At 38.0% G+C, this 11,470-nt stretch overlaps 1 pseudogene; it reads left to right on the top strand.

The window, feature by feature from the left end:
• Window positions 7,966-10,878, top strand: LOC104743850 (annotated as a pseudogene).

Genomic DNA, 11,470 nt, shown 5'->3' with positions numbered 1-11,470 from the left:
TCTTAAAGATGTCAAGAAATTGTCGATTCTATTCTATATGCGTCGAGAGAGCAGTTCATTCTATGTTACGGAAGTCAAGAGAGCAGTCAATTCTATTTAAGGAAGTTAAGAGCAGTCCATTCTACAGGGGTCAAGTGGGAGCATTCTATACCACACTACGGTGGTCCTTGGGAACACAAGTTGTAAATAAATAAAATATCCCACTGGTTTTTCATCTTTTAACGTGAAAAGATGAAACCGGCCTCAGTTTCATGCCTTTATTACTTTGGCTAGAATGTGTAAATATTTGTGTCGTCTTGGTTTTTATTTCATTTCGTAAAAAAAAAAATACTATTTCCTTTTTTTATTATTACAGAGGAAATAAAAGGTAATTTTTTTAATACTCCGAAAAGTACTAAGAGTAAAACAGCTATTTTTCAACTCTCAATAGTATGATTTAAGAAATTGTAAATTACAAGAATAACTTTCTAACAAAAAAAATGAAACGATATCAGACTTTTCTGTAGACGTTATGGAATGGACTGCTCCCTTGACGCATATAGAATAGTCTTCTCCTCTTAACTTCCGTAAAATAAATTTTTAACAAAAAAAAAAAACTTCCGTAAAATAAATTGGAATGCATTCTGATACAATAATGAACAATGAACTATAATAAATTGGAACTATGACCCTGAAGAGTTTCAAAATAAAACTAAAAAAAAAAGGATATGTTTCAAAATGACACAATTTTTATTTACTTTTTGGGATGAAAAATAGCTTCTTCGTCTTGGGCGCTTCATCTTCTCAAAATTGTAATTCTTCGCCGCTTCGTCGTTTGGGTACTGACCAAGATAACACAATTTTTCTCAATCTGTCTCTCGGTCTCTTTTTACATCCCTTAGTCGCAAGTTTGGACTTGTAAATTAAGACTTCGCTTCTGCTCCAGCGAAGATTAGTGGGGTTTTGGAGATTTCTAATCAAAGACCGTGCTTGGATATGTACTTCATCTTCCTCAAATTGCAATTTTGTTTATTTCTACTTTATTCGTTTTTGGGTGATTTCGGTTTGAATACTAAATCTTCAGAATTGTAATGCGGTGCAGAGATTCCAGGGTCAGACTTGTCTTTCGGAGGTAACATTTTTTTTTGCTGGATTTCTGAGATTAATTATTATGCTTCTTATTTCTGCAGCTAAACAAAATTTACCTGAAAGTTAATATAATAAGGGAATTTAGATGATGTGATATGATCCTCCCAAGGATTTGGCATCTTCGAGTTGGTTGATAGAGACACCTTGATTCTAAAGACGACGAAGCCTCAAGAATAAGGATGGTGGAATGAATGGTCGCACAAGAGTTGCGGAAAGACTCTTGATATACCGGTTTGATCTTTCAGCCTCACACCAAAAAGATCAGATCTCTCAGCCTCGCACCAAGGAGATCGGGGTTTTGACTATCGGAATCACACCAAGTAGTCGGTTTTGATTGTTGGAATCACACCAAGCAATCGGTTTTGTTCACAAAGAACAGAAGAGAATCACTCTCAAAAAGAAAAGGTTTTGATAAAAAGTTGGATTGTTATTTCAATGATCTTACATGAGTTTATATAGGATAAGAAAACTTGGTAACAAAGCCAAGTATTAACTAGTCTTAAAACTTAAAAAAAACAATTAAGATAGATGGTTAAATGAAGACCCAATTCTTGTGCATGTATCCTTTCCTCCAAAGTGACTCTAGGTGCATGTATCTCAATTTTCGTCACTCTTCTTTGACCACAAAATAAAGTGATTATTTTGGGCTTTCTTGGACTTGAATTAGGTTCAAAGTGGGCTGGACTTGATAGGTATCATCCCCAATAGATTTTCCAATGCTCTCTTTGACCATAAGCTCTTGAATAAGCCCATTTAGTGCATCCTTTAGCTTCTTAGCTTTTGCTCTAGTCATTGGTCCTTCAGGTACAAGCAATGGTTCCTCAGCTACAAGCTCCTCAGGTTCAAGCTCAGCTACATGTTCCTCAGCTTCAAACTCAGCTACAAGCTCATCCTCCTTAGCCCCATCCATGATCACATCATCCCCCTCCTCTTGAAAAGGATTTGACCTCAAATCTGGATCATCTGCCACAAAAGGAACCAAATCAGAAACATTAAAGCTTGAACTCACATTGTACTTACCTTGAAGATCAAGTTGGTAAGCATTGTCATTAATCTTTCTTGTGATCTCAAAGGGTCCATCGATTCTAGGCATCAGTTTTGACTTCCTTTCAGCTGGAAACCGTTCTTTTCTCAAGTGAACCCACACTTGGTCTCCTGGTTTGAAAACCATCTTGCGCCTTCCTTTGTTTGCTTGTTTTGCATACTGCTTTGTCTTCTCCTCAATGTTGATTCTAGCTTTCTCATGGATCTGTTTGACAAGGTCAGCTTTCTTTTTCCCATCCAAGCTAGCTCTTTCACTCAAAGGTAGAGGGGTTAGATCCAATGGAGATAAAGGATTAAAGCCATAAACAATTTGGAATGGAGAAAACTTAGTTGAAGAATGAACTGATTGATTGTATGCAAACTCAACATGTGGTAAACATTCTTCCCAAGTTTTAATGTTCTTTTTGATCAAAGCTCGCAAGAGAGTAGACAAAGTTCTATTAACTACTTCAGTTTGACCATCAGTTTGTGGATGACAAGTAGTGGAGAATAGTAACTTAGTCCCTAGTTTAGACCAAAGTGTTTTCCAGAAGTAACTCAAAAACTTTGTATCCCTATCAGAAACAATTGACTTAGGCACTCCATGCAAACGAACAATTTCTTTGAAGAACAACTCAGCAACATGCAAAGCATTATCAGTTTTGTGACAAGGTATGAAATGCGCCATTTTTGAAAATCGTTCAATAACCACAAAAACTGAATCTTTACCAGTCCTAGTTCTAGGCAAACCAAGCACAAAATCCTTAGAAATATCATGCAAAGGCTGAGTAAAAATAGGATGTGGATACTTTACCGTGATGTTGTTGATAGCTCTACAATCAACACACATGCGCCAACTTCCATCCTTTTTGGGCACAATTAGGAATGGGACTGAACATGGGCTCATGCTCTCTCTAACATGTCCCTTCTCCATGAGCTCATTATCTTGTCTTTGCAACTCCAATGTCTCCACAGGATTAGTCCTATAAGCTGGTCGGTTTGGAAGTGATGCACCAGGAACAAAGTCTATTTGGTGTTCAATACCACGGATAGGTGGTAAACCTTTCGGATTGTCCTCCGGGAATACGTCCTCAAAATCCTGCAAAAGAAAGGTTATCTCACTCGGTAACACCGGTGCAAGGTCAGAAAAATTCATGAGAGTTTCTTTGAAAACAAACATGATCAAAGATTGTTTTGAAAATAAAGCTCTCTTAACCTCTCCTTTTCTCACAAAGAAATTTGAATGCCTCACAGGTTTTCTCTCACAGGCCTTTGACTTGGTTTTTCTCAAACTCTCGCTCTCTTTTTGGTGAATTGTGTTTGTGGGGTCGCTCATGGTGTTTGTTTCTTTCCTCTGCTTGAGAATCAACTGATCTTGATAAACTTCATGAGGTGTCAACGGAACTAAAATGATCTTCTTGCCTTTGAACTCAAAAGAATAACGATTGGTGAAACCATCATGGCTTGTTCTCCGGTCAGATTGCCATGGTCTTCCCAAAAGAATATGACTTGCCTCCATAGGTAGAACATCGCACAAAACCTCATCCTCATATTTCCCAATGACAATAGGAACCTTTACTTGGATACTAACCTTCATCTCACCATCATCATTAAGCCATTGCAGCTTATATGGCTTCGGGTGTTTCTCCGTAGTTAGCCCAAGCTTCTTGACCATTGTTTCACTCGCCACATTAGTACAACTCCCGCCATCAATTATGAGACAACATACCTTATCTCGGACATGGCACCTTGTATGAAATAGATTCTCCCTTTGCTCATGTTCCACAATCACAGTTTGAACACTAAGTGATCTCCTTGCCACCAATATCTCACCCTTTGCTGGAATTTCTTCAAGTTCTTCTAGTGAATCCGAAACCACCTCTTCATTTTCTGATTCAAACTCTCCATTCTCCAAGAGAATCATGGTTCTTCTGTTGGAACATTCATGCGCATAGTGTCCTCTGCCATGACACTTATAACACGTCACATCACGAGCTCGGGTTCTGGTAGCCTCAGCTTTGTCCTTGGTAACTTGATTGGCAACAATTGGCTTCGCTTCAGCCTTTGGAATAACAACTGGCTTTTCTTCCTTCTGGTAACTTGTTTTTGGGTTAGATGAACCAGCACCATAAGTTATCCGCGTAGAACTTCTTCTCTTGAGTTGCTTTTCCACCAAGATTGCTTTATGTAACATCTCTTCAAGCTCCACGTAATGCTCCATCTCAAGCCTATCTTGGACATCTCGGTTCAACCCACTCATGAATCTAGCCATAGTAGCTTCTCGGTCCTCAACCACATCAGCTCTTATCAAAAGAATCTCCATCTCTTGATAGTAATCCTCCACACTTCGACTTCCCTGAGTCAGTCTCCTTAGCTTTTGATGCAGATCGCGGTGGTAATGGCCCGGAACAAACCTTCTCCTCATGATAGCCTTCATCTCAGCCCAAGTCTCAATCGGATATTCGCCATTACGTCTTCGTGAAGTCACCAACTGATCCCACCAGCTAAGCGCATACTCACTAAACTCAACAGCCGCCATTCGCACCTTATTGATCTCAGAATAGTGTTGAAAATTGAAAACTTGTTCTACCTTCTTCTCCCACTCCAAGTAGACATCTGGATCATTCTTCCCAATAAATGGTGGAATTTTAAACTTCAGCCCTCCAATGTTATCATCATTTCTTTCTCTGCCTTCTCGCACACGTCTAGGTCTCCTTCGGCCTCCTTGAGATGAGTTTCCACTACGACTGTAGTAATCTTCAGCTGCTACATCTCTTGGCATTCTTAACTCCTCTCCTACTCTCCTCTGTTGATTAGGCAAGTTTTGTGGTTGCCTTTGTTGTGCTTCTGCTTGAACTTCGTCCAACCTCTCATAGACTGCATTCATCTCAACCCTCATCATCCTCCGCATTTCTCCCAACAATGCTTCCATCTGGATATTTTGAAGTCTCCCGGGTTGTTCTACTTCATGGTTGTTATTTTCTCCGTCAGCCATATTTGAAGAAACCTGCAAGATGAACAAACTCACAAAAACAAAATCCTCACAAGTGTTTACTCTCAAGTGTTTCACTCACAAGTGTTTACTCTCAACTCTCAAAGTGTGTTCTAGTGACTCTCAAAGGTTCTAATAGAACAGAAACCAATCAAACCCAATGTTTTTCCAAAACAGTCGAAACAGAATCAAACTCAGCGAGATACCAAAAGATAAAATAGAACCGATTGATAGAAGTAGATTTTTTTTTTTTGAATAGAAAAGAACTTTTTTTTCTCTCTTTTTTTTTCCTTTTTTTTTTGTTTTGTTTTTTTGTTTTGTTTTTTTCTTTTTTTTCTTTTTGCTTTTTTTTTTTTCTTTTTTTTTTAAGAATAAAATAAATAGAAATAGAAGATGAAAAGATGAGAAGATGAAAATAAAGAAGATGGAAAGATAGAAAGATGATAGATAGAAGATTGAAAGATAGAAAATGATAGGAAGAAGATGAACGGTTAGAAGATGATAAAATGATATAATACCAAACTCAAGGGTGTGCTCTGATACCACTTGATATGATCCTCCCAAGGATTCGGCACCTTCGAGTTGGTTGATAGAGACACCTTGATTCTAAAGACGACGAAGCCTCAAGAATAAGGATGGTGGAATGAATGGTCGCACAAGAGTTGCGGAAAGACTCTTGATATACCGGTTTGATCTTTCAGCCTCACACCAAAAAGATCGGATCTCTCAGCCTCGCACCAAGGAGATCGGGGTTTTGACTATCGGAATCACACCAAGTAGTCGGTTTTGATTGTTGGAATCACACCAAGCAATCGGTTTTGTTCACAAAGAACAGAAGAGAATCACTCTCAAAAAGAAAAGGTTTTGATAAAAAGTTGGATTGTTATTTCAATGATCTTACATGAGTTTATATAGGATAAGAAAACTTGGTAACAAAGCCAAGTATTAACTAGTCTTAAAACTTAAAAAAAACAATTAAGATAGATGGTTAAATGAAGACCCAATTCTTGTGCATGTATCCTTTCCTCCAAAGTGACTCTAGGTGCATGTATCTCAATTTTCGTCACTCTTCTTTGACCACAAAATAAAGTGATTATTTTGGGCTTTCTTGGACTTGAATTAGGTTCAAAGTGGGATGGACTTGATAGGTATCATCCTCAATAGATTTTTCAATGCTCTCTTTGACCATAAGCTCTTGAATAAGCCCATTTAGTGCATCCTTTAGCTTCTTAGCTTTTGCTCTAGTCATTGGTCCTTCCGGTACAAACAATGGTTCCTCAGCTACAAGCTCCTCAGGTTCAAGCTCAGCTACATGTTCCTCAGCTTCAAACTCAGCTACAAGCTCATCCTCCTTAGCCCCATCCATGATCACATCATGATGGTGATACGAGAAACAGTAATATAATTTTTTTTTTCTTCTTTTTTTTTTCCTTTTGTTGTTGTAGAATGGACCCAAATATGGTATGTTTGTGCTAGGGAATTCATTCTATGGAATGCTTTGTCAATACTGTGTATTGATTTCAGATTTACTTTTTCACTCTGTATGGCGTGATTCTTTGCTAGTATATAGGGCTATTTATATGAGCGTGGTCATTTCTGTATGCTTGTTTTCAAATGTTGTCTTTTCTATATGCTGTTTATGAGTGTGGTCTTTTCTCTATATGTTGTTTATGAGTTTGATCTTTTTTCTATATGCTGTGTATGAGTGTGGTCTTTTCTCTATATGCTGTTTCTTTCTTCTTAGTTTTAAAGTTAACTACAAGATGAATCTCCGGGCACCTCTTACCTCATATGTAACTGACAGTTATCTATTTTTTTTGCAGGATGGCTGAGTTTGAATTGCCAAGACGGATGTTTAAGACTGGGTGTGAACCATGTGGGCAGAGGAGAGTAAATAACTACCTCAACCTCCACTGGATAGAAACTATAAAAAAGGCATTGGAGTTGGACAACGACCAGAAGAAGCAATTGGTAGAGTCCCAATTTAGTTACATAATGCAGATGAGGGAACACACGTTCTCCGCTCAGTTTTTGCATTACTTTTGACACTGCAGTTGAAGACAACCAGGAAATCAGAGTTGTGGTGGACCTTTCCTCGGAAGCCAATAAGATACGCCATTGAAGACTTTTCTCTAGTTACTAGTTTGAACTGCAAGACCTTGGGTACCAGAAAAGAGAAAGGGGAAATTTGGAAATCTTTGTTTGGAAAGTTGAAGACTGAACCAACACCGCAAAATATTGTAGACATCCTAAACAACAAAGAATGCAAAACTCCTTTGGGACGATTTAGGCTAGCGCTTTTACTAATCGTTGAAGGGATATTGTGTCCGACAAGTGGTTGTACTTTGATCAGACCTGAGGTAGTAGCGATGCTTGGTGATATTGAAGAGTTCTTGAACTACCCATGGGGGCGGGAATCATTCCTACTAACTGTTCAAAGTGTAACGGCAAATCATCCTTTCCACTACGATGCACAAAAATCAGTTGTGGTGCAAGGGTTTGCTCAGGCCATGGTACTTGTAACTGTCTGCAGCTGTCATGCTATAATAGGTCCTCTTAATGTACTAGAAGGAGATATGGAAGAACACGATCTGGCTAGGAGGTTGATCATCAATGTAAAATCTGCAAAGAATCTTGATAATAGAGGACAAGTATCTTTTGTGTGTGTTATTCTATATTTGTTGTACTGCGACTATGTTGCTTGATGTCTCTTACTAATATAATCTGTGTATGGATAGGCAACGGTGAAGGCGTTGTTAGTAAAAGACTGATGAGAGGAGTCACTAAGGTTCAAGGAGAGTCTGGATCTTGCAGTTGATAATATGCTTGCTTTAATAGCAGAGGACTACCCATTTGAACTGAACACATGGACTGGTGGGGTCACCAAAGATGAGGCTGTGTTACAGAACCTGAGGTATGCCGAGTCGTCAGAGCATGCTGATAGAGATGATGAGACGATGATTAAAGAAAGAGCAGAAGATGCCAATGAACCTGGAAGGAAACGACGTAGGGCCAACAAGACAGTTGAACTGTTGGACATTTCAGTTCTTCTTCGTCAGATGGCCACCGTATATGACCAGAAATCAGTAATGATGTGTGAAGGGTACCTGAGTTGTTCGAAAGAACCTTACGAGAAGGAATTTGGAGAAATGATGGGCGAGGTACGATTCCTGAAGGACGAGATTAGGAGCATGCATAGGTTGTATAACATAACTGGTGGATGTCCTTCTAAAAGCGAAAGCAAAGCCGTGAATGGTGATCAGGTGCCTGAACAGGTAATGCCATATATATACACATACAATATTAACATAGAATAGACCACCATGATATGAAGTTTGACATAGAATAGATTATTATATGGATATATAGTTACCATATAGAATAACAATATAAGATGATGAGTTTCTTGGGCCCAATCCTCAAGTTTTACAGATAGATGGTGGTGCACATAATAGAGACGGATTGGGGTTTTCCGGGCAGCTAATTCAGTTTCTGCTGTCCCGTGTTAGAATAAGTCCCACATCGGTAGAATATGATGCTCATTTATCTGCCTTAGTTGATGAACACAGTGACGATCTTGATTCATTCATGAAGTTAGTTAACAATGGTTACAGATTGAATCAGAGTGGTTAGGATTCAAAGGCATTGAGTTGGAAAAAGCTAAAGAAATTATTTCGTAGCAAAATCTGTGATTCCATGCCAGTAACCAAGAAGATGGGATTGAATTGTTGATAAGCATTTCAGCTAATTTCGTGAATATTTTGCATCGTGTAACGTTTGAACTGTTGTTTGTTTTCAGCTGTATAAAAAAGACTTATTGCTTACCTAAAAAGGTGAGGATAGTTGCCGAAATTCTTTCTTATTCTTACCAGTGTGTAAATAGTTTGTCGATTGGGAAAGTCTCTGGGGCTGTGGAGGAAAAGCGCAAAAACTCCATTCCAAACACCAACAAGCTGGAAAACGAGGTGGTTGAGGAGTCAGAGTCAGCTGAGACAATATTTGAACTACCTGAAGGGTAAAAGAGGAGTGCTTCTGCTTACATTCATTAAGTGACCGATTTTTGCTGGAAAAATAACTTAATCTTGGTTAAATCTTCAGGTTACCAAAAGTGATTTGCTACCCATCAAGGTGGGTAAAAGAGTTATCATGTAGTTGGCGTAGCTTTACTGACTCCAATACTTTGATATATGACCTGTTTTTTTTTGTCAATAATATATGACCTGTTTATTAGTTTTACTTCATCTGGTGGTCAGGGATAACCCAGAATGTCTTCAAGTGTCTCTTGAAGATTTTAAATGCCTTATACCTGGAAATTTTCTCTCATCGGAAGTTATGAATTTCTACATCAGGTGAGTTTAGAGTGACAGATCTATGTATTTACATTATCTTTCTCGTCTTATGGCTTTTATGTGATTATTCTCCGTGCTATTTGGCTAGGTTCATGCAGCACCATGTGTTTTCAGAAAATAGGATAGCTTTGAATTGTCATTTCTTCAATACATTTTTCTACGCGAAGCTCGTAAAAATTATTTCAAAGAAGGTTTGGTTTCTATAAATAAAATAAAAAATTGAGTCTAAATAAAAACTTAAACATATTAGATGAAGGATGTTTAAGTTTCATTGTTGTGTAGATGGTTGAATTTAAATATTTCATGTGCAAAAGTAGATGAAAGATGTGATTCACATATCTTATTTTTGGCTACTAATGTATTAATTGGTCTCTTCGTCTTGTCCTTTCAATGTAATAAGGGTAATGGTTTTGTGAAGTTGAGGCGGTGGTGAAATGGTTTAAATCTATTCTGTAAATCATATATATTCATACCAATACATGAAGCGTAAGTAATTTCCTAACTGTTGTCTATCGAATCCCACTGATTGCATCTGTATGGCATGAACAGACAATTATGGTCATTTTAAGCAGGGACTGCAAAAAATGCTACGTTAGATCAGAGTTATGGCATCTCTTTTGAATGGAGAAATGTTATCCTCAGCGCGAACTGTTTAGAATGTTTCATGGTATTTTCTCTTGCATATTTCAGTCGGCACTGGAGCATAGTAATAATTTGCATTCCAGAGAAGAAAGACGAATCAGGAGTGACTTTACTTCACTTAGATTCACTAAGCCTTCACCCAACAAGTTCAATTTTCAATCATATCAAAAGGTGGCTGACCAATGATTTTAATGCTGACTACTTAAGTAAGACCATCTTCATTAGATTCTATTGTTTACAACTTATTGTTGCAGTTTTCTAAGAGAGGAATGAATCTTTATGAGTACTCTTTCACCGGATTTACCTATTTCAGAAAAAATATGGAGAGACCTCCCCAATTGGATCAACGAAGCTGAAGTGGAAGTTAATATCTTTTAGTTCGAAGTTGCAAATTATTGTATTTAAAGACAAAGTGTAGAACTCATCTTAACTTTTTATTTGACCTTCTCAACAGGTTCTGCAACAGGAGAATGCATCCGACTGTGGTCTGTTTGTGCTCTTCTTCATAAAACAGTTCATCGAGGACGCTCCTCAGAGGCTGCAATTGAACGGTTTTGGATTGGTGTGTTTAGCTTCTAACCCCTCCCCCCTGCCCCCTCCCTCTCTCTTATAAATTATTTGTTGCTAACATACTTCCACCTCCAGATTGACGAGAAGTGGTTTAACCCCGCTGAAGCCTCCGCTTTGAAGATAAAAATCAGGAACAAACTCATTGAAATATTCCGTGAGAGTAATCAAACATGATTTCAAAAAGATGTGTTGTTGTTTCTGTTTCTTTTATATTTTTTTGGTACAGAATGAAATAGAAATCAAGACTAAATATATAACTATACATTGTAGCCAAAGTAAGGCATGAAACTGACGGCGGTAAGAACAGTCTTCAGCTCCTACAAAACGAAGACACAAAGGTAATGCCTATATGTTCATTCTTTGGTTTTGCTCTGTCATGGTTTCCTCTTCGTTTGTGGATATCAGGCAATAATACTGAAGCAACTCTTTCTTGATATCTCTCTCTGTTGCAGATCTTGTGTCGCTGGTCCATGTTCTGCATAAGAAGTATTCACTCTTGTGTGATTTGGATAAAAGTTTGCAAGGTAACAAATCATAACATTCCAAATGATCGATCTTTTGTCAGTTCACTAAAACCTATTTCATTGAAGAAAGAGAAGAAAAGCAAGCAGCAGTTGTTTGAGATAGGTCTTTGATGTGGTGGAGAGGCTTTGGGAACTGGTTCCTTTCCTCTACGCTTTTGACTTACATTCAACACAGTTTCTAACCACATTTTCAAAAAAATTTGGATACCATTCGTCTGTAGTCATTTTTTTCTCTTTTTCTT

The sequence above is a fragment of the Camelina sativa genome, chromosome 14, assembly GCF_000633955.1.
Source record: "Camelina sativa cultivar DH55 chromosome 14, Cs, whole genome shotgun sequence".
NCBI classification, from domain to species: Eukaryota; Viridiplantae; Streptophyta; class Magnoliopsida; order Brassicales; family Brassicaceae; genus Camelina; species Camelina sativa.
Note: the sequence above shows the minus strand (reverse complement) of the source record. Positions and strands in the feature narration are given on the sequence as shown.